At 43.4% G+C, this 21292-nt stretch overlaps 1 protein-coding gene across 2 annotated transcripts in view; it reads right to left on the bottom strand.

Annotated features, from left to right (window-relative positions):
• znf462 (zinc finger protein 462) overlaps positions 1 to 10759 on the bottom strand; it is a 55265-nt gene extending 44506 nt beyond the window's left edge. The window contains exon 1 of one of the 2 annotated variants that reach the window (XM_086300915.1): positions 10495 to 10759. The gene's annotated coding sequence lies outside the window, so the exon portion shown is untranslated. Of the gene's footprint in view, positions 1 to 5648; positions 7619 to 10494 lie in introns of those variants that run through there. The other variant, XM_086300916.1, reaches the window with a different exon arrangement.
• Positions 10760 to 21292: the final 10533 nt, after the last annotated feature.

The raw sequence follows: 21292 nt of genomic DNA, 5'->3' as shown, positions 1-21292 counted from the left end.
CCTTAAATGACGTGATCACATGATCCTACTCATTTGAGGAAGTCTGAATGTGCCGAGATGAAACATCGATCCCACCTGGCCGATCAATGAACCAGGCCTTTTCAGAGAAGATGTGAGGAATCAATAATGTTCAGTATGAACATTTTGTCATAACATTCATCAGACATCTGCTGGAATTGAATGAAAGGGATGGGGAAGGGTATGAAAGGCAACAGAAAAAGGGCTGAAAATACATCAGCAATGCCACCACGCAATGCTCTGCCTGTCGAGCATTAGCATATATTTGAACTTAAATATTCTCTGTCACATTTCTGTTCAGTTTTAGTTTTGGTTCTAAGAAGACAGTGTTTTTTTTAAATAACAGCGCGGTTTGACCAGCATTATTACTCAGTTTAGGAAAAACCAAAAAAAGAAAAAAAATACCATAATAGTCATGGCATTTCTATCATGTTTCAAATGAATCAGCCAACTCTGCAGAGTCTAAAAGTCACAAACATCTTCCAGAACACCAGAAATCCACCACATTGTCATGAGATATGATCAGCTATCTGACTAATAACTAAAGGAGAAGTCACAAAGTCAATGTGTTTTCAGACCACACCCATCTTTAAACACGGCTATAATACTGACCTCAGCTACCCACCTGTACATGGTGCCATCATGCTGACAAAATCTGTCGTCAGGCACACAGACCTATAAACACATGCCAAAGTACCCAGGAGTGGCCTTTCTACTAGTTCTGGCTCTTTTGGGCTACATTTTGCAACGGAGCCCTAAACACCAAAGCCTGAAAACAACACCATAATCACCATTGTGGCTGATAAAAATGCTGGGCGTAAAATCTGAGAAGAGATCTGTTTCAGGAGGTATATGGCATTCCAAAAAAAAAAAAAAAAAAAAAAAAAATATTATTTTATATATATATATATATATATATATATATATATATATATATATATATATATATATATATATATATATATATATTCTCCTGAGATTCTCCTGCCTTCCTAAAGTCAGTTTTTTCCAAAGACCCCAGGAATATTTTCAGTCACAGTCATGATAAATATTTCTATTTACATTTTCTCTCAAAATCTTCTGAATTTATTCTCTCTTCCATCTACACAACAGCTGTATAAAGGTTTTGACCTGCACTCTGAAACGTACCACTCCTCCATATTTGGCGAGTAAGATCAAAACATTCAACCTTGATTTCATCGGACCACAAGTTCCATTTCCTGTCATGGGAATTAACCACATGCTTGCAACATTAAAATGTGCCTTTTGGAGAAGAGAAATCTTCATGCCGCTGCCCCGCAGAGAGTTCAGAAGTGTGCAGAACACATGAATCTCTTGCTAACTGCATGTTGTGGACAGACTCTGCTATATAGTCCTTCAGATATTTTTAGCTTGCTGCTGGCCTCTTGGTAGTTTTTCCTTTTGAGCTTCCTCTTTATAAGTGTCCATCATAGGAAGATGACCTGATCTACATGTGGTCCTCATGGTTCTATAATTCCTTCCATGACATCCATCTATGCTGTGTTTCAGAGAAAACCTTCATCTAATTTTTTACCTTTTTTCCCCCCATCTGAAACGTTACTTTTTTAGCATGCAGGCTCTTTATGCTTATTAACTGCACTATTTTGACGTTGGAAAAATCAGCTTTTTCTAATCAGAATGAACACAAGCAACACTGGACCGTACATCAGCACAAGTCTCAAAAACAGCAGACAAAGCAGAAGTAGCCCATTTTTGCATAGACAAACAGCAGTCATTTGTGTCTAAACTTTAACTGCAATTGAGCAGAATGAATGAAAAGCAGTGAAGATTTTTGTGAACATCCAGCTCAGTAATCCTGGTTTGTGTCAGAGAGACTGCTAAATGCAGGTGCAGAGCCTTTCAGACGCTGCAATCCAGCAAGCTTTGCTGATCTGCCGCAGCCTGACCTTCACGAGTGTCACATTCAAAGGGCGTAAAAGAGAAACAACTCATCGCAGCAGGATCAGGCAACCCTTAAGGATTCTGGGTAACTGAGAAGATCATGTAGGCTAACCGCCATACCGTTAAGATGACTAAAGGGAAACCAAATGAAACACAAAGATATGTTTTTCTAGTGTCAGTTGATAAAGGTTTAGAAAATCATTACTGCTCTTCAAACTGATTGCTATTGCAATACACTGCACGCAGTTACAATAGTATCACAATACAGCATGATATCTGTGTAACTAAAGAAGAGCAAACAACGTTAAAAAACTGCAAAAGCCCGAATTGTGATGTTATTCAGTGGCTTCTTCACATTTTCCCTCTGTGAGTTTTACTTCTAAACCGCAAGTTAGTTAACTTTTTTGCAAGCGGCACCGTATCAGTTATAATGCACCAACTCTGAACAATAAAACTGGAGGAACAAGTTTTTTTTATACAATTATTAATACTGGCCTGCACATTTATATTGAAATCGTGCTGAAAGAGGAAGCTCAAGAATACAACATCTGGTCCCAACTCGCCACACGGTCAAGACATTAAACAAAAGGAAGACACGCCACCTTTGTAATAAATGTCAGCAATGCCCCCCCAGTCCAGAGATTTTGATCTCTGGACCTCAAAGTATTTGAGTGACTGAAGCCTTCAAGCAAATCCTCACATCAAAAAGAGGAAAGTTGGAATTCTTTTAGCACGGCACCTAGTTGGAATGCTATGATGAGCCCAGAATAACTTTCTCTTTCAAAAAAACTAGAAGGAAAAAAAATCAAACAAACACATGCACACTTATAGCAAAAAGCTTGACCAAGAACAAGTAAACATAAACTGAACCACGAAAACAGTTTCAAATGCAGACCTCAATAGGAAGAATAAAAGAAAATATCAAGCATACTTTTTCTTCTTCCTGTTTTTACTTTCTAGTTTATGTCAGTCATGTATAATACAAGGTCAGACAGCGCCTGGATCAGCCTGTCTCTCTGACACGTTACCTGACATCACCCATCACCAGTCACTTGGCCTTTTCCATTTAACATCAGTGTACTTGCTGACCTCTATATAGACTTACTTTGCAAAGCAAGACATTCCCTTTGTCAATCAAAAGACATCCAACTTGCCAAATCCATGTCTCTCTAAAGCTGCATTTGAACAAAAAAAAAAAAAAAAAAAAGCAAAAGAAGAAGAAGAAGAAGAAGAAGAAGAAGAAGCAGCAGCTGGCCATCATGGTACAAGTAACCTTGCACCAAGGGTAGCCTTTGTGCTTAGCAAAGGGCTCAGATTGTTCCTTCTGAACAGGAGGACGACTGCAGAGCACTCAGTAGTAACATTTGGTCCTTTTTTTTGCACAGATGATAATGACCGAGCAGATTAGGAAGGGACAAGCATTAATGGTTATCTGCTGTGAGGCTGCCGTCTTCAGGTTGTCATGGTGAAAACTAACCAATAAGAAAAAAAAAATACAAGTCCACTTAATATGCAGCGCTGACACTCTTTTAAATCTCGTGAATTTGCGTTTTAATCACGAGCCTGAGAGATATTTATGTGACCTTCAAGGCTGAAAGCAGCAAAACAAGGGTCTGGTAAATCCCTCAGCTTGAGCCTGCTGGGTGTGAAGGTTAGATACCGAGATACCGAACACTCTTACACAGACACTTTCTTCATTCCTACAAACGAAGCCAAAACATAAATCCCAACTGATTCCTTCCTAACCTGTTACAGGTCTGTTTAAAGCTAAAAAGCACCAAAATATATATTTTTAAATAGCTATTAATAGAAATCAGAACCCGGGAGATCAAGTAGGACAGCAGATTAGAAGATAAGAAACAGAAGCAAGCAGACACAAACATGGCTCGAGTCCTCTGCCTTCTTTTAGTATAGTCACCTCACTTGGCTGCTCTCTCGTCTCTCTCTCTCGAGGCTGACAGAATTATCTTCTGCATCAGAGCTGAGGCTGGGCCAACGCTCAGCACAGAGGACTCCATTTCACACAGCCAGCCCCACAGTGGCCAAGGAGACACGCAGCCAATCATGCTGGAGAATCAGTGGTATGGCCATCCACCATTTTGTGCTCCTCAAGGTCTTTGACTGTCCTGCTCAGCTGAGTGGAGCTGCCTCTGCTTGCTCTGCTATCTTGTTACACAGATGGAAGTGTTTAACTTTAAGAGCGCAGACCTGAGCAAGCTGCTTCCCCTCCTGTCGGTTCCTCTGCACGCTGTCATTGCAGTCAGCGAGAAAAGCAGAAGTGAAAAGCGTGGTTTTGTGAACTGCAAAGATGGCCTCCTGCGAACCTGCCTTTTGCTGTTCTTCCGAGGGTGAAGACAAGAGCCCAGATCTGATTGTCGTGCATCTAAAACGTGGCTCCTTCGACCGCCCGGTCGAGTACACTTTAGAGGCGATGTCGCGTCCTGAACCTTCTGCGAGCGACATCATACTTATATGGGCGACCTAACGTGGTCTAATCAAGATTTCCATGAAAGAGGTTAGAGCTTCTTTTCTACACTGAAAAGCATAAGAGAGGAAAACTTGGGGCAACCCTCAGCAACACGATTAAATATTCCATCCAAAAATGATTAAGTGCACAATTTAATTAATAGCCTCAGGCGTGATTATTTTTACAATTTTATATGGGAATAAGTAGATATTTTTGGTTTTCTCGAGAGGTTTCTTCCCTTGAGCTTAAAAGAGAAAAAAAAATCCTGACAAAAGATGTGGTGTACACAAGTAGGCTAGAGCAAAAAAAAAAAAAGAAGTTGTTCTGCACACAACACATAAGTCAGACACATGAGCCTGAAGACATGCTTGAGTCAGATCTCTCCAAAGTGAAACATAAGGGTTCATGGGCTAAACAAACAAGAGTGGGGCAAGTGAAGGACAGATCTTGGAGAGAAACCAGGAAGTGTTTTTCCACAAGGACAATTAGGTCCAGGAAACCTTGCATTCCGTGCAGCCTTGAAGCCCATCTCTCCTAGGAAACCATTTCCTGACGTAAATCAATCCACTGCTGTCTCAGATAAATCGGCATCATCTCACAAAAATTGTCCATAAATGACCCCGAAGTTTTGCTCTTGAGGTACCAAACTTTACAATCGAGGGAAATGTTTAGTATAACTGAAATGCCTACTTACTGTCAGGAAAATTACCCTCAGCTGGAGGCTGAGGCTGGAGGCAACAGGAATTTTACTCCTGTTTTTCCATTTTACACATCAAAATGCCTTTTGGTTGTATTCTATTCGCCCAATTCACAAAAAAAGTAAGGAAAGGGGGGGAAAGGATTACATGAAAGGACTGCAAGATGCACTGAAGGGTTTCTTGTAAGTAGTGCTCAGTGGACAAATGCCAGAAAAGCTTGCAATGCTGACTTCCTTGTAAGCCTGACATGGCAGTTACTACAGTTACAAGGACTGGGTGAGGTTACAAGCTAGCCAGGATGGAGTGTTTCACAGTGACCATGACAGGACACAGGAAGAAGCTGAAAAAAAAAGGGGGGGGGGGGGGTGTCAGAAAAATTCAAAAGCCAGCTGCAGGAAACACTGCAAACAAACTCTGTGAAGGTTCAAAGTTTTTTAAGAAGAAAAGAAGGTAGGTTCCTCTCCAGACCTGCTAAACCAACCTCTTGAGTCAACTCAACAAGTTTGAGAAGGGAAAGATGAGACCCATCAATATTAACTTACCACTGAGACCTCCTTTCCAAGCTCTTAAATATTTAATCGTCCTTGGACAGTTCTGTTGCTTCGGAGGCTGAGCCACTGTGGATCCCATCTACAAGACCACTCCTGTTTCTGCTCAATGAAGGCCTTGTCTGGTGGCACCACACTGCCCAAGGAACGGGCGTCTCCAAAGAATTTTTCTCTCCTTTTTTTTTTTCCTCCCCACCACAGGCAGCTCGAGACTGACAGAGCTGGTTCACTGTGTCTTAGCAGAGAACAGCACAAATCCTGAATTTAGGCTGGAAACCTGAGGACGCCGTGTAGACTGCTTAATTTATCCCACCAGACGAGCTGTCTCTTCAGCACGGCCACTTTAGACCTTGAATTTCAACAAAACGAGTCCCTCACACGCCTAAAATATGCACCCTGAAAAGATCAGCAGATCTAGATAAAGGTAGGGCACAACTGCAAGCTTCACTGAGCTACACAAGCATTTTTTTCTCTTCCTCGGGACACAGTTGAATTGTTGATGTTCTGATGGAAAGCAGAGAGGAGGAACCAGTTTTGCAGCAGTATAACGTCGCAACTGACAACAGAAACTGGAATGACACCTCTAAGAAGCTACTTCCTTGTTCCACTTAAACCCTGACATGATATTGCCTTTTAGTTCTTCAAATATACCCGCTACAGTTAAACAGCATTAAATTATTCAGATGGGCAGAGCAGGTTTGGGCATATTGTAAGAGCATGCATGTGTTTGGTGGCTACTTATGAAGGCAGGAAGGTCAGGAGAAAATAGTGAGGGGTTTTTTTCCCCCCTTGCAGCTGTGCTGTGATGACTGTGGTGTTTTGGATCTACACTTGCAGCCTGGCCCTGCTGCTACACTTGCATCTTGTGAGCCATGCATCACGTCAAGAAAGCACTCACTGGAGCATTTCAATTTGCTTTTGTGCGTCTCCTTAGCCTTCTTCAGTGCCCCAGGTAGAGAAGAATGGAGACGTGCATCACCCAGTGTGAGTGAGTGAGTGAGAGATGGAGGGAGGGGAGGGAAGGACAGAGAGAGAGAGCAGCTGTATGCATGTATGTGTGTTTGTGTGTGTAGAGGGGGGTGATGGGCTTCATGACCACTTCCTCCGAGCGTTCAAACCATCACAGAAGTCTCTCTTGTTTGATCCTCCGTCCTCTCTGTCAAGCTTTTCTAACATAATCCTGAAATACCTTGCAAACAAATCCAGTTATGTAATTCCTCCCCCCGCCACCTTAAAGCTGAGCTATGGTAACACTGAGTATTAAAATTTTCTTTCTATGCCGCGCTAAAATTCAAACAGTTTAATACGAGCGTGCGCTACATGCAAATATTCAGTCAGACAGAAAGTGGTCCATCAAAAAAATAAAATAAAACCCAAAACACTACTGTCTGCTGCACCACATCACAAGTGAGAGGGGGACCCGATCAGAGATGATCTTGATCTGCTTTTCAGACCATTTATTACTAAACAAACAACAGCACTGCCCAACTGCCATTCTCCACTTCAAACTTAATGCAAATTAAGGCAACATTCGCTGGAATTACTACAGGTCCTGGAGGTGTAGTCTCTTTAAAACAAACAGTAATCGAGCAGTGGAGGTCACAGTGTCACGGCGTTTGGTCGGGACTTTCAGAATAAAACAGGAAGAGTGAGACAACAGGAAGAAGGGAATGCACATTGGGACATTCAGCGATAGCCTTTCAGTCCAACATGATGGTGCACATCTGCTCGTGTCATCACATGACTTCAGTTAAATCTTAGAAGATCATTCAGAAACATGCAGCTCAAAGACCCAACACATGTGCTCCCACACAGCCCTGCCCCAAGGTTTTCTGTACGTCACTGGTGATGATTACACCAGCAGAGAAATGCTTTTGTAGACACGAAGCGAGCAGAAGAGTGAAACACTAAACAGAGCAGCAGAAAAGTCCAAGATCAAATTTGAGTAGAGCATTCTGGCTCTGTGAAATTCTTAGTTTAGTCTCAGAAATACAAGCAGGAAAGGGGCACAAGATGTTTCCTCTTATTTACAGTCTAAATTCCAAGCCTATTTTGTTTACCAGCACACTAGTTTCCACTTACAAAATACATATTTCCCAAGGAAAGATTGATTTTCTTATGGGCGTTACAGATAGTTGCCTTCCAGGCTATGTAAAAATACAGGAGCCACTTTAAGGACCCTGCGTTGTTCAGTTTTTAATTCATATGTGTGGCACATATATATGTTACTGCCACACATGAGTGTCATTTGCCGAATTATAACAAAGAAATTCCTACAGGGAACTTCAGGGGCCCTCACGCAGTCCAGGGGGCTTTGGTATATGACTATAGGTCACCCGCCAGCGTAGTACGAATAGGCCACGAATGTGCTGGAGACTTGTGAAAGTTATTACAGGAACTGCAAGTGCAAAGAGAAGCACACTCTGAGCGGGAACAAAACACTGCGATCACGGGGGCTTGTTTCTGCAGAACATCCACCATCCACCTGACTGCATCCATTGCATTGCAGCGATGCAAATGTGTCGCCGCAGCAGATTCCTGCCCGTCTCTGTCCTCTATTGGCTCCTCCTCGAGAACCTGTTTGCCCTGCCACGCCGGGGAGAAGGAGCCTCGCCACCATTTTGATTGCTCCTCTCAGCCCCGGCATTGTCGCAGCACAGTGTGTCAAGCTCACAGTCTCCTTGTCAGCAAGATTTCACACAGTGGCCAGGGGAACTGCAGAGCGTAGCACAACCTCACACACTCCCTCTCTCTCCTTCTCTGTCACACACACACACAGAACGTCTACCCACACACAGACAAACACACTACAGCTTTCAAGCCCCCCACCCCCACACTCTCCTACCAGGCTGGTCAACAGACACCTTTTGGATATAATGTGTGAAAAGTCACCCAAGGCTTGCAGAGCGAACGCGGAGCGCATTGCAACCGAGAGGCTGTTAATAAATGACCAACAACCTCAATCGCAAGTCTAAAACAAGTTTTCCAAAAGGACCCAGAATCTCAAATAAGTCCCAAATAAGTCTGTAGAGCCTTACAGTAACGTGCACAGTGGAGGCTCCTGCTTCCTTTGCAAATTATGGGGAAGCCATAAGGGAGCAAAATTTAAAGCACATTCATGACAGTATCTGAACCCTCGTCTGACCAGAGCACGGAGTAAAAAAAGAAGAAGAAAAAAAAGAATCATCTTGAGAACTTCCTTTAAGAAACTGTTTGCGACAGTCATTACTTCACCCTCACACACTCAACCAGAAGAGAGAGAAGAGAGCGAGAGAGCATGTGTGTGTGTGTGTGTGTGTTGACTCCACTTTTTGTTGAACATTAACTACTTGCATGGTCAAAACACTGCATTATTGAGCCTTAGGATTCCTGTCTCATCCATGTGCTCCCCCCCAGCCAATCACAAGCGCACACTTTCCAGAAGCCTCAGCAGTACATCTCTAGCAAAAATAAAGAATTATTTGAAAAGCAAGTTTTTCAAATCAAGATGACTTAAACAAGCAAGCCAGGGGTTAAAAATGAAGAAGTTAACCTCGAAAGGCCCCCCACACACACAAACACACACACTGGAGGATCTAACCTCACTTTTTAGAGTTCTTCTGCTTCCTCTTAGACTAAAACTTCCGAGCTGAAAACGAAGCAGAAGAGGAGGAAGAAGAGGATGTGGCCGAGCTTTTCTTTTTTTAACCCCCCCCCTTCTCTCTCTTTCTTTCTTTTTCTAAACACAACCTTTGTTCTGGCGTGAGGTGGGGGGGAGGTGGGGGGAGATCCTGCCTATCTGACTCCAGGGCTCTCCTTGGATACTCATCTGCCTTCCTCCATTTTATGGTGAAGCCCTCACTAGTGTGACATACCTGACTTGAGACCAGTGACAGCAAATAGACATCCAAAACAGTGCAAGGGCACATGCGGGTTAAGAGTGTAGCAAGAAGCACCCAAGAAGAAAAGCAAAAGGAGGACCAAAAAAACCCGTTTGAATTAAAAAAAAAACATCTAAAAAGAAAGAGCAGAAGAAGAAGCCACACTGCGCTTTTAAATTGATTTCACGACCAGCAAGACGTGTAGTAGCTCCAGCACTGTGGACTCAAAAATCGCCACCACGTTAAGGTTTCCTTTTTAAAAATTGAGAGAAGCAAGGGGAGGTGGAGAGCGCATATAGCCTCCACACAGTGGACATGGCTTTTCATGGTGTGTGTGTGTGTGTGTGTGTGAGACTGGACCAGCGGCTATGCCAGCTCCACTGTGTCGCTAATGGAGGCTGGTTGGTAAAGGAGAGCAATCCGTGCAATGGCTTCTCCATGAAGCTAACGCGCAACAACACGCACGGCCGAAGAGAGGGGGGGGGGGGTGCACAGCCGGGGCCAATAATTCCCCTGACCAGACATGTCAGAATAACAAAACACTGGCGCTCCGGTGCTGCCGAAACACGCAGGCGAGCCTCTTTACACCGCCGCGTCCATTTCCTTGTGTCACTTTGACAACAAACCGAAAGGCGACATAGCGAGGAAGCGCTAGGCTGGTTAGGATATTAACTGGGAAGCGAGAAGACCCACTTGACTTTGGCTGCACGGGTGCCAGCAAGAGCGACCACCCGATTAAAAAAAAGAGAGAGAGGAGAAAATCTCGCCCCGACTTCCTTCTCAGTGGTAGCATGGACCTCGACTACAAAAAAATGGGGGAGAAACGAGGGGAGATCAGCTCTTTCCAGGTCATTCACGAGGCGCTCTCCAAATTATATCCCATGATCTACCATACCGACGTTCTCGCAGACCTTGAAAGCTCAGCCGAAATCTTGACGAAACTGGAAATATAGAGCAAGAGCACACACAAAAAAACTCACTGGTACAATCTTCTCCTCAAGCGATCCTCCCAAAAGTTGTCCTCCGTATTTCATGCGTGCGCTCGGTCGGTCTAGTGGATGATCGCCATCTTTCCTGCTTCTCCTTTGCTGCAGCTGCAGATGACCTGAGATCCGTCTGTCTCTGAATAATGAGCAACCACACAGACAAGGAAGACAATCTGCAAAGCAGGCTACACAAAGAAGTTTGGGAGACTAGCAAGCACCAGAGGGTGCACAAGAGTTTACGATGAGACGAGGGAGCATCAGCAGGATGGACAACGTCTGTGCCTGAGAAGCTCATCCTTCATCTAGACTGAAGTCAGATTGTCTGCAAAGCCTTATCAAGCGACGCAGACCACCACCAGATACATGCGGCCACCGTCAATTTTATATAGGGTTGCATACCATGTCTGCAACGTCATGAGGTTATCTGCAGTTCACTTTGGTGGTGATGCTGCTTCCCAAGTCAACCAAACACACAGATAGACACATAGATACACAGATTCACTATACACACCCCGATATTAAAAGATAGATATAATTTAAACTGTATATTTTTACACATCCCAATATATATAAAATATAGAATATAAAAAAATCTCCCAGTGACTGACAAACAAAAGGTTTATTGTTTTCATCCAAATAATAAAAAATCAAGAATTCAAAGTATTCTATTTAAATTAAATTAAACAATTAATTATATATAATTCTATATATGTATATTAGATTTAATATTTTTTAATATATATTTTATGCTTGATTGATAGTCAGAAAAAAAAAAGGTAAATGGCTGATGAGATGCAGTTTTCTGTCACTTCCCTGTTACTGTAGACATGCGGCATGCAGGCTGCTGCTGCTGCTGCTGCTGCTGTGTCCACCAGCCACTAACAAAGGAGGGAGCCCAAGACAAAAGGTGCTGGGTCCTGCTCAGATGTATGTCAGTGTAAACGGTGGGTGGGTGAGTGGGTGGGGGTTTGAGCGGCAGGAAGGGCACGCATGGGTGGGTGGGTGGTGAGAAGAAGAGTCTACCTTGAGTGGTTGAGTAACTACAATGTGAGCGGGGAAATGTGTCTCCCTCCATGACTTTTTGTTGGGAAGAAGTGTATATTTTTACCTGTTATGTATGGGCTTTCTTTTAAATCGATGCTGTTTACATTATATCTCTGCACAATATTTCTGATATGGCAACAGCTTATTGTCACACACTGCATGTCTGAATATTTAAAAGCTTTGTATGATGTCAGGCACTTTGATTTTTCACATAAATGCAGTTGCAGCTGCAGAATTGGGCTGAAGTTGCAAGTATTTGCTTTAAAGCAAGCGTCTTTTGTCATTGGTAGTTTTTACTTATCAGTTAACCTAAAATGAAATGAAATCATTTTTTAAAAACTTTATTAAAAATGGAGATCTGTGTTTGGTTCGGCAGCAGTTAGGTGGCTCTGTGTATCTTGGAGACCTTGTTGTGGTTCTTCAGTGGATTTAGGCTGTCTCGTTTGCTTCTGTTTTTTCATGTAATCCCAGTCTGATTCCATGTTGTTGATATCAGGGCCCTGGGGGGGAGGGGGGGCAGGGTAGGGGGTAATACCATCTGTTTCTGGACTCTTTGTTCTTCTTGTTGTTGAAGATCTTTGGTGCAAGCACTGTGTGTAAGCCATGCATTATACAAACCACCCAATAAAACTCAATTTCCTTTCATTGCATCTACTTGACTACACTTGTATATGTGTAAATGGTGGTAAAACATGCTTATTAATACTGTACAGTATATGTAATAGTTGCACTATGTTCATCTAAAGGCCGATGTGATTACTCTTTAATACTCACGCAGAGTAATTACTTCACTCTACATGATGTGCACAAGGAGATTGGTTGTTTGTTGTTTTGTCTTTTCAAGACAGAAGACAGAAAAGCCCAAGCAAAAAGGGGGGGGGGGGGGGGGAGTAGTTTGGATTCCAGAAACTTTTCCTTTCCTGTGACATTCAAACCCACAAAAAACCTCAGCCACAAATCTTGCGAGCATGCTCACTGGTGATTGTTGCCTGATTTACAGGCAGAGACACAGAGAGGAATTAAATTTGTGTAAGATACAGACGTAGTTAATCATGTTTGACAAGTGTTGATGTTGCCTCTTGCGAGGTTCGGTTATGAATTATGGATTGTGGAATGCATTTTTTTTTGTCTTGAATTTAATAGAAAGCTTGGGTTAGCAAATTATATTCAGTCACTCTTTCTATCACCATCGCCGCTGCTCGTGTCAGCAGAGCTAATGCTCGAGTAGATTCTCCGCAACACTACTAAGCAGTGTGATACAAGTGGTGTCTAAAATGTGACACCTTGTGAGCTGAGTCATGTGCAAATATGAAATGTATACAGTGCTTATAAGCATAAGGTGACAGATGGAAACAGGACTCGGCCTTTGTTAATGCACTTCCATTGTGCCAGTTCTTCTGTCGCCGTGACGTACATAGCCCCATGTATTTCCCAAACACTGTGGCAAATGATCATTTGGCCCAAAAGTGACTTCCCCCTCCTTCAGGGTTATTGCTCATAACCTGTGTTATATATTTTCTTTTTAAGTCAGAGCATCTCAAAGAAAAAGAAACACACACACAAACAGAAAAGGCCTAAGATATTCATGCCAAGCATTTTTGATGTCTCAACAGATCTTTGAAGGAATGTCTCTGGAGTAAAAGACTTGTGAAATATACACACCTGCGCAGATGAACACACACTCTGTTGACAGTGAGTCCTTTGGGTGCCAGGTAGCAGCCGGGGTTTATCACGCTGCTTGGACATATGGCTGCTGCGGCAAATCTGATTAATATGGGATGGCCAGGAGACCAGCGTGCAGCGTGGGACAGACTGCGCCAGGACATCCCCACTGGTCCGGCCTCCCCCTCACACCGTGCCAGGCCTCCACCCGGCGCAGCTAAAAACAGACCCGTCGTCAGGGATTCAGATGGTCTGAGCAGTGGGAGAGCGGGAGCAGAGGAGGTGTTGTACAGATTTAGAAGGTGACCGATGACTTTTTGGATACGCTTACATCAGCGTGCCACCATTTCAGTGTAAATATTTACTGCTAATTAAAAACGAGGGTCTTCAGTTAATTCAGTCAATTATTTCTTAAGAGTTTTGCAAATAAAAAGAATCAGTTTAACAGATATTTTGTGTTGTATATGTTCTTAAATGCTTTTAGGAGTCTTTTGGAACTCAAAAACACTTAAATTGAGTCCTACAGCATTTGGGTCAGCAAAAGTTGCTAGATATGTGACCACACATAGACGGAGGTGATACAAGCGGATAAAGTGATTGCTGCTGTTACGGGACTTTTCATGGACATCTACCTTCAGCTACAGGTCTAAACATGCTGCCTGTGTCCTCTTAAATTCTCATTTTTCCCCTTTCACAGCATAACAGCACACGTACGTTCACAATGAGCACAACAAAGTGCACACGAACTGTTTGTGCCGGTTCTGTCGTGACGTAATTTTGTTGTAATCAAGCAGGCAATGAAATAATTATTTCAGTTGTCGGACAGATTTTTAAATATGTACTCCGTTTAAATGTATGAGATTATGATGAAAGAAAAAGAAACTCATACAGTTTCTTTCTTTCTGTATTTCCCAGAATAACTTCTTTTAAACTGTCATTGCATTTTTGATATATCTCTTAAATTACAAAACACACCATTACAATGTGTATAAAGTGGAAATAAATCCACTAACTGCTGCCTGCAAGGACCTTTAGACAGAGATGTTACATTCAGCAAATTACCACGGCTTAGGCCTAAATGGATAAATGATCCTGAATTATTAATGCTTGAACTACTATTTTATATAGTTAAGCCCTTTAACTGTCTTTATATGTCTTTTAAGGATTACCAGAAACTGTTGCACTCCTCCACTTTTTTGCGAATGTTTAACTTTCTTCCAGAAGCCTGAACATCTTTCTGGCAGTGTTTATTTTAAAGGAATATTATTATATTTTGTATACAATCTTTACGTAGGAGTAATGAATAATAGGTATTGATTTGTAAATAACTGGCCATGAACAACTTGGACTTATTACATAATATTATGCTACGGTATATTTTTTACTAACTGGGCAGCTCAATCTCTTTCTGTTGCTGTGACACATGAAAGAAAGATGAACATGAAAGGTAAAAGTGAGGTCAGAAGTTAAGTGTGACATGATACTTGGATGCAAAGTATAATCCGATATTTAGAATCCCCATATAAGAAGGTCAGTTTTGAAATGTTGCTAATACAAACAGAAAGTAATTTCAAAGATAGGTTTTTTTTTATGACGGTTTGACCATATTTGACCTTGAAGAAGAGGTCAGAGGTCCAAAGTAATGTCATATTTAGAATCCCCATATATCATTGCCTTTGCCTATATGTTGTTAATACAAGTGTGATGGCTGCATGCAACCACACAGTTGAGATACTTAGGCAATATTCATTTGGTCTTTTGTCTTATGTTTACGTTATGCTCTAAAGCTTCTGTGAGCATAAGTTAACTAATTTGATATTTTGAGTTTACCTGTAATGCATGACAGCACTAAGCTATAGCCCAAATGGTGGCATAGACTTTGCTTTGCATTGTTTGTTATTTTATATAGGTATGTCAAATTCAAATTCAAATTCAAATTTTATTTGTCACGTACACAGTCATACACAGTACGATATGTAGTGAAATGCTTGGACAACTGCTCGTGACCTAAAGAAAACAAAAAAAGGAAAGGCTATGAATAAGATAGGAAATAAATATGAAAAATTAAAAAGGGTAAATTTAACTAGGAAGGAATAAAATATAAATTTAGGTTAAAAATGAAATAACTGTACAACACAAATTAGAATGAAGGGTAAATTTAACTGGGAAGAATAAGATAAAATATATAAATTAAAGTTGAAAATAAAATAACTGTACAACAAAATACACAATACACAATATAGAACTATATAAGAATGTATGAAGAAATCTAAATATAAATAAATATATACACAATAACAGCAGCTGTACAAGTATTAACTGGAAATGAAGAATATAGTGTTGTGCAAAAACAATGTCCAGAAAGTCCAGTGTGTGTGTAAGAACTATATGTGTGGGTCAGTACTGTGTGGTGGTGTGATTGAGAGACCGTATCGCCTGCGGGAAGAAGCTCCTCCTCAGTCTCTCTGTGTTGGTCTTCAGGGAGCGGAATCGCTTTCCTGACCTCAACAGAGAGAACAGTCTGTTGTTGGGATGGCTGAGGTCCTTCACGATCTTCCTGGCCTTAGTCCGGCACTGCCTGCTGTAGATTGAGTGCAGGTCAGGGAGCTCGGAGCGGATGGTGCGCTCAGCTGACCGCACAACCCTCTGTAGAGCTCGTCTGTCCTGCATGGTGCTGTTCCCGAACCAGGTTAAGATGTTTCCCGCCAGGATGCTCTCTATGGTGCACGAGTAAAAGTTCCTGAGCACCTTGGAGGGCAGTTGGAAGTCTCTCAAGCGTCTGAGGTGGTAGAGACGCTGACGGGCCTTTTTCACCACGGTGTTGATGTGACAGGACCATGACAGGTCCTGCGTGATGTGAACTCCGAGGTATTTGAAGCTGTCCACTCTCTCCACTGGGCACTCGTTGATGACGGGGGTCTGGTAGTTCCTCTCCTGCTTAGTGCTGAAGTCCACTATCAGCTCCTTTGTCTTACTGACGTTTAGGAGGTTGTTCCTCTGGCACCAGTTCTCCAGATTCCTAATCTCCTTCAGGTAGGCCGTCTCGTTGTTATCAGAGATCAGGCCCACCACGACGGTGTCGTCAGCAAACTTGATGATGGTGGTGGAGCTGGTAGTGGCCACACAGTCATATGTGTACAAAGAGTACAGCAGGGGGCTCAGAACACACCCCTGGGGGGCTCCAGTGCTGAGAGTGGTGGAGGCTGAGACATGTCCGCCCATCCTTACTGCCTGTGGTCTGCCAGTTAGGAAGTTGGAGATCCACTGACACATAGATGAGCTGAGTCCCAGATGCTCCAGCTTGGTGGTGAGTGTGGAGGGAATTATGGTATTAAATGCAGAGCTGTAGTCTATGAAGAGCATTTTAACATAATTTCCCCTTCTAGTGTCCAAGTGAGTGAGTGATGTGTGGAGGAGATGAGAGACGGCATCGTCTGTGGAACGATTTGGACGGTAAGCGAACTGTAGTGGGTCCAGTGTGTCTGGTAGTGAAGAAATGATGAAGTCTCTGACCAGGCGTTCAAAACACTTCATCACTACTGAGGTGAGGGCTACAGGGCGATAGTCATTGAGAGAAGCAGGGTGGGGTTTCTTTGGGACAGGAACAATGATGGACTCTTTGAAGCATGTGGGGATCACCGACTGAGATAAAGAGATGTTGAATATCTCAGTGAACACAGGAGCTAGCTGGTATGCGCAGTCTCTTAGGATACAACCTGGGATGCCGTCTGGTCCTGCTGCTTTCCTGGTGTTCACTCTCTTGAAGGCTCTCCTTACTTCATGCTCGGAGATGACGAGCACGTTTCCGGTGCTGCCAGTATCTTCCTGTCTGCAGCCGTTAGCGCCGCTAACACTAGCATTGTTGGAGACCTTAGCTGCAGCCTCGAAGCGAGCATAGAAAGTGTTCAGCTCGTCTGCCAAAGTCACGGCCGCGTTCGTCATACCGGTTGTTGGTGCTTTATAGTCCGTTATTGTCCTTAGTCCCCGCCACAGGCTCCTCCTCTGTTGGAGTTGTGACTCTAGTTTCCTCCCGTAGCGCTGGTTCGCCTCTTTCACCGCCCTCCGCACGTTATATGACGCGGCTTTGTACGGGTCCATGTCCCCCGTCATGAGTCCCGTGTTGTAGGCAGCGGTGCGGGATCTCAGAGCGTCGCGGATGGTTTTATCCACCCACGGCTTCTGGTTGGGAAACGTTGTGATAGTCTTTGTCTCCACGGTATCATCCGCTAGTTTCCCGATGAATCCCACAACCGCTTCCGTAAACACGTTGACGTCATCGTCGGAGCTGTTTCTGAACATGCCCCAGTCTGCGTCATCGAGTGCGTCCTGTAACGCGGCCACCGATTGATCCGTCCAGCGCGCGACCTTCCTCTGAACCGGAACTTCCTGTTTCAGCCTTTGTTTGTATTTTGGCATGAGGAAGATGGCGGTGTGATCAGATTTGCCAAACGGGGGGCGGGATTGTGCCTTGTAGCCGTCCTTGACCGTAGTGTAGCAGTGGTCCAGTGTCCTTTCACCCCTGGTGGGGCAGGTGATGTGTTGATAAAAGTTCGGCGCTGCGCGTTTGAGGTTGGCGCTATTAAAGTCCCCCGTCACAATAAGCGCAGCGTCCCGGTGTTGTGTCTGGTGCTGTGTGAGTGCCTCATGCAGCTCGCATAAGGCGGTGACCGTGTCCGCTTGTGGTGGAATATAAACGGCACTTACAATGACCGATGTAAATTCCCGAGGTAGATAAAAAGGACGACACATGATGGACAGTAGTTCCAGATTTGGTGTGCAGGAGCGTGTGAGAGGAACAACGTTCGCACTGTTGCACCAGTTGTTGTTCACCATTAAACACACGCCGCCTCCCCTTGACTTCCCCGAGTCCCGTGTCCTGTCCATGCGGTGAACCGAGAAGAACTCGGCCGGCTGGATGGCGTGGTCCGGCACCGCTGGGTTCAGCCATGTCTCGGTGAAGCAGAGGAGATTGCAGTCCCGAATGTCTCTCTGGAACTTTATCCTGGCCCTGAGGTCGTCAAGCTTGTTCTCCAGTGACTGGACGTTGGCGAGCAGGATGCTAGGCAGAGGTGTGCGGTGTGCACGAGCTCTCAGCCTGTTCCTGACGCCGGCTCGCTTCCCTCTAGGCCGCCGCCGCTTCCCTTTGTTCTCCCTCGAGATCTCACTCGGCCAGCTCGGATCCGGAGTTAAAAACTTCGAATTGTGAGTACATTGTATACCAATAGAAACAAGAGTGTCACTGTCATACCTAATGTACCCAATGGTGATGATTTTGCCGATTTAGAAACGCTGAAAACTAACTTAAAAAACAAAGACAAAGAAAAAGTTGTTAAGGGGTTCCGAAAGAGACTCAGGCGCAGGCCAGGGTTTTCCTTTAAGCGAAGGACAGTGCGTTTATTTACAGTGAACACATACACCAAGTGGCTATATACAACGTGCAGGGGAAACGGGTCCGGGTCGCCAGGGTCCGTGGGAAACAGGGTTGGGAGAAGGGTGTTCCACACTTTCTGTACAAAAAGTTCCCCCTTCAATCACTCCTCTCCGCATCGGGTTCCAAAAACGATCTACACAAAAAACGTCGGGTTAGCAGGATAATAATAAGAAATTCTCAAGGTGAAGGTTAGCCGAAACACAAGTCTAACTGACACTGATAGCTCAACGATCCAGCGAAGACTAGTGCAGACTCGCCATCTAAGTAGTGCAGTAATCAGCTGGGATCAGCGGCCGGTGTGGTGATGAGCAGGTGTGTGGGCCAGCAGCGGGAGCCCGCAGTGAGCATCGCCGTGGCGAGAGAGAGAGTGAGAGAGAGAGGGCGAGAGAGCAAACAAACCACAAACATATTGCCCAATAGAGGATTGACCAGCGGGGCACAGGGACCATGACAAAAGTGGTCGGAGCAGTCGTGACGGCAGCCGACCTCACCGGCGCCATCTTACTCACTATGTTATATTGATTATATTTCTGCTCTTTCTGAGTTACCTGACCTCCGCTCCAGTCCTTCCTGGTTTGGCTGAGGGTGGAGCTGGTTTAAATGCAGAAGCCAATAAAGTGGACTGGACCATCTATTGTGATCATGCAGGGGGAATGGGGTTCTTCTTGAATGATGGTTAGCTGTAATCTCTTTAGTTTTCACCTTTGGTGTATATAATGGTTTATTCATTTGCTATATAACTGGAGCTGTTTCTCATTTGGGCAGGTCAGTTTGTTGAGTTATGTTTTTGTTAAGTGGCTTTTGAGTAGTGTTCTGTTAGTTAACCTCTTTTATGGGCCCACTTGGTTCTTAAAAACTTTATTTTTGTTATTTTGAATTTTTGTAATCATCTTGTCCTTTTTGGGGGTGTAATAAAACCCATTTTTGAAGATTACATTTGTGCCTGTGTGTTCCTGGCTGCTTGGATCATGACAACAAGTAATGGGAGTAAGAAACATTTTTAAATATCTCTGTATAGCCTTATTATCACTTTAGATCAATCTATTAAGAGATCAGAGGTCAAATGTACCATGATATTTCTAATCTTTATGTGACACTTTTTATATGTTGACATTACAGGTGTGTAGAAATCATAATTTCTATGTTATAAGGCTTTTTTTTTCTTCTTCAAATTTTTAACCAATAACAGTATTGTGGCATGGTGGTTATGCCAGTACTCTTACTCTTGCCGCACAGCACGAAGGTCCTGAGTTCAATTCCACCATCAGGCCGGGGTCTTTCTGCGTGGAGTTTGCATGTTCTCCCCGTGTTTGCGTGGGTTCTTCCTGGGTACTCTGCCTTACTCCCACAGTCCAATGACATATAGGTTAATTGATCAATCTAAATTGCCCATAGGTGTGAATGTGAGTGCGACTGGTTGTTTGTCTCTGTGTGTTAGCCCCCTGACAGACTGGGGACCTGTCCAGAGTGTACCCTGCCTCTCGCCCTATGACAGCTGGGATGGGCTCCAGCGCCCCTGAAAAAATGATAAGCGAATGGATGGATAACCAATAGCTTATTAAGTAGACCTTGGTGGATGTAAGCCAAGTTTTAATAAATTGTCAACACGACCCAACTCTGCACCCCTACAAAGTGTAATCCGAATTCTCCAAAACATTTTGCCTTATTGTATTTTCAGACAGAATGATTCTCACGTAAGCGCGCAGGTAAACACTATCAAAAACATATCATCCGTGGTGGCAGTAATCAGGAAGGGGGCAAATACTTTTTCGCAGCACTGCATCTTCATTAGTATTTGCATTAGTTTCCCCCTCCTTGTCTTTGTGATTCTTTGTCTCATTCTTGTTAAGTGTTAGCATTTACGCTCATGGTATACTGAGTTCATGGTCAGTTCCTTAACTGCAAGGTGATCCCTCTCCCACCATGCTTGTGAATTTTGGCCAAACATCTCCACGTTGGTCTGTCCAAAGGTTTTGTGGTTTAATTCCTCATCTGTGTGTCATGGGGCTCTTTGCGCCTAAATCGTCCTGTCTTCTCCTCTGTTTTTGAGTATCTATTATACTCCCCAGCTGTGCCCCAATCCCCCGCTCCTTGTTTCTGTGAGAATTTGGTTTTTGCATTTAATATTTGGTGTATTTTGATCAGCCTCAATAAATGACTGACTTTTTGTTAAGTTTGAATCCCATATTTGGATCAAAACTCTGAATCTCATGTCTTTGGGACAAAGAGCATTTTAAATTTTGTGCTTCCTAGCAATTTCTGACAAAATAATGGACTGATGCAAACATTTCATTAAAGATATGAAAGGTATAACATGCTAAAGGTAAGAGGAACTAGACAAATAGTATGCAATGTGTTTACTTCAATTAGCATTTAATACATATAAAGCAATTTATTTTGGTACACATCTAAGTAGATTGAAGTTTTTTCATGTTGACCTACGTACATTGTTTGAAGAAGACATTTATTTGTCATCTGAACATGACAGAACCACCTTGGCATTAGACTGTCAGAAAACTGCTGCCCAGTGATTTTCATAACCTTTCCATAACTCATTTGGCTATGATCTCCTAATCTGTTGATGTTATCAGTGAATATATTACCTTTCCAAGGGCTGAAGGATTGCTCCGCCATTCTTGCTTATGCTTCACATTC

This window comes from Aulonocara sp. 'chitande type north' Nkhata Bay, linkage group LG7 (genome assembly GCF_057382095.1).
Source record: "Aulonocara sp. 'chitande type north' Nkhata Bay isolate Kocher_YH1m ecotype deep benthic linkage group LG7, A_spYH_male_GT1.1, whole genome shotgun sequence".
NCBI lineage: Eukaryota > Metazoa > Chordata > Actinopteri > Cichliformes > Cichlidae > Aulonocara > Aulonocara sp. 'chitande type north' Nkhata Bay.
This window is presented reverse-complemented; position numbering and strand designations above follow the sequence as displayed.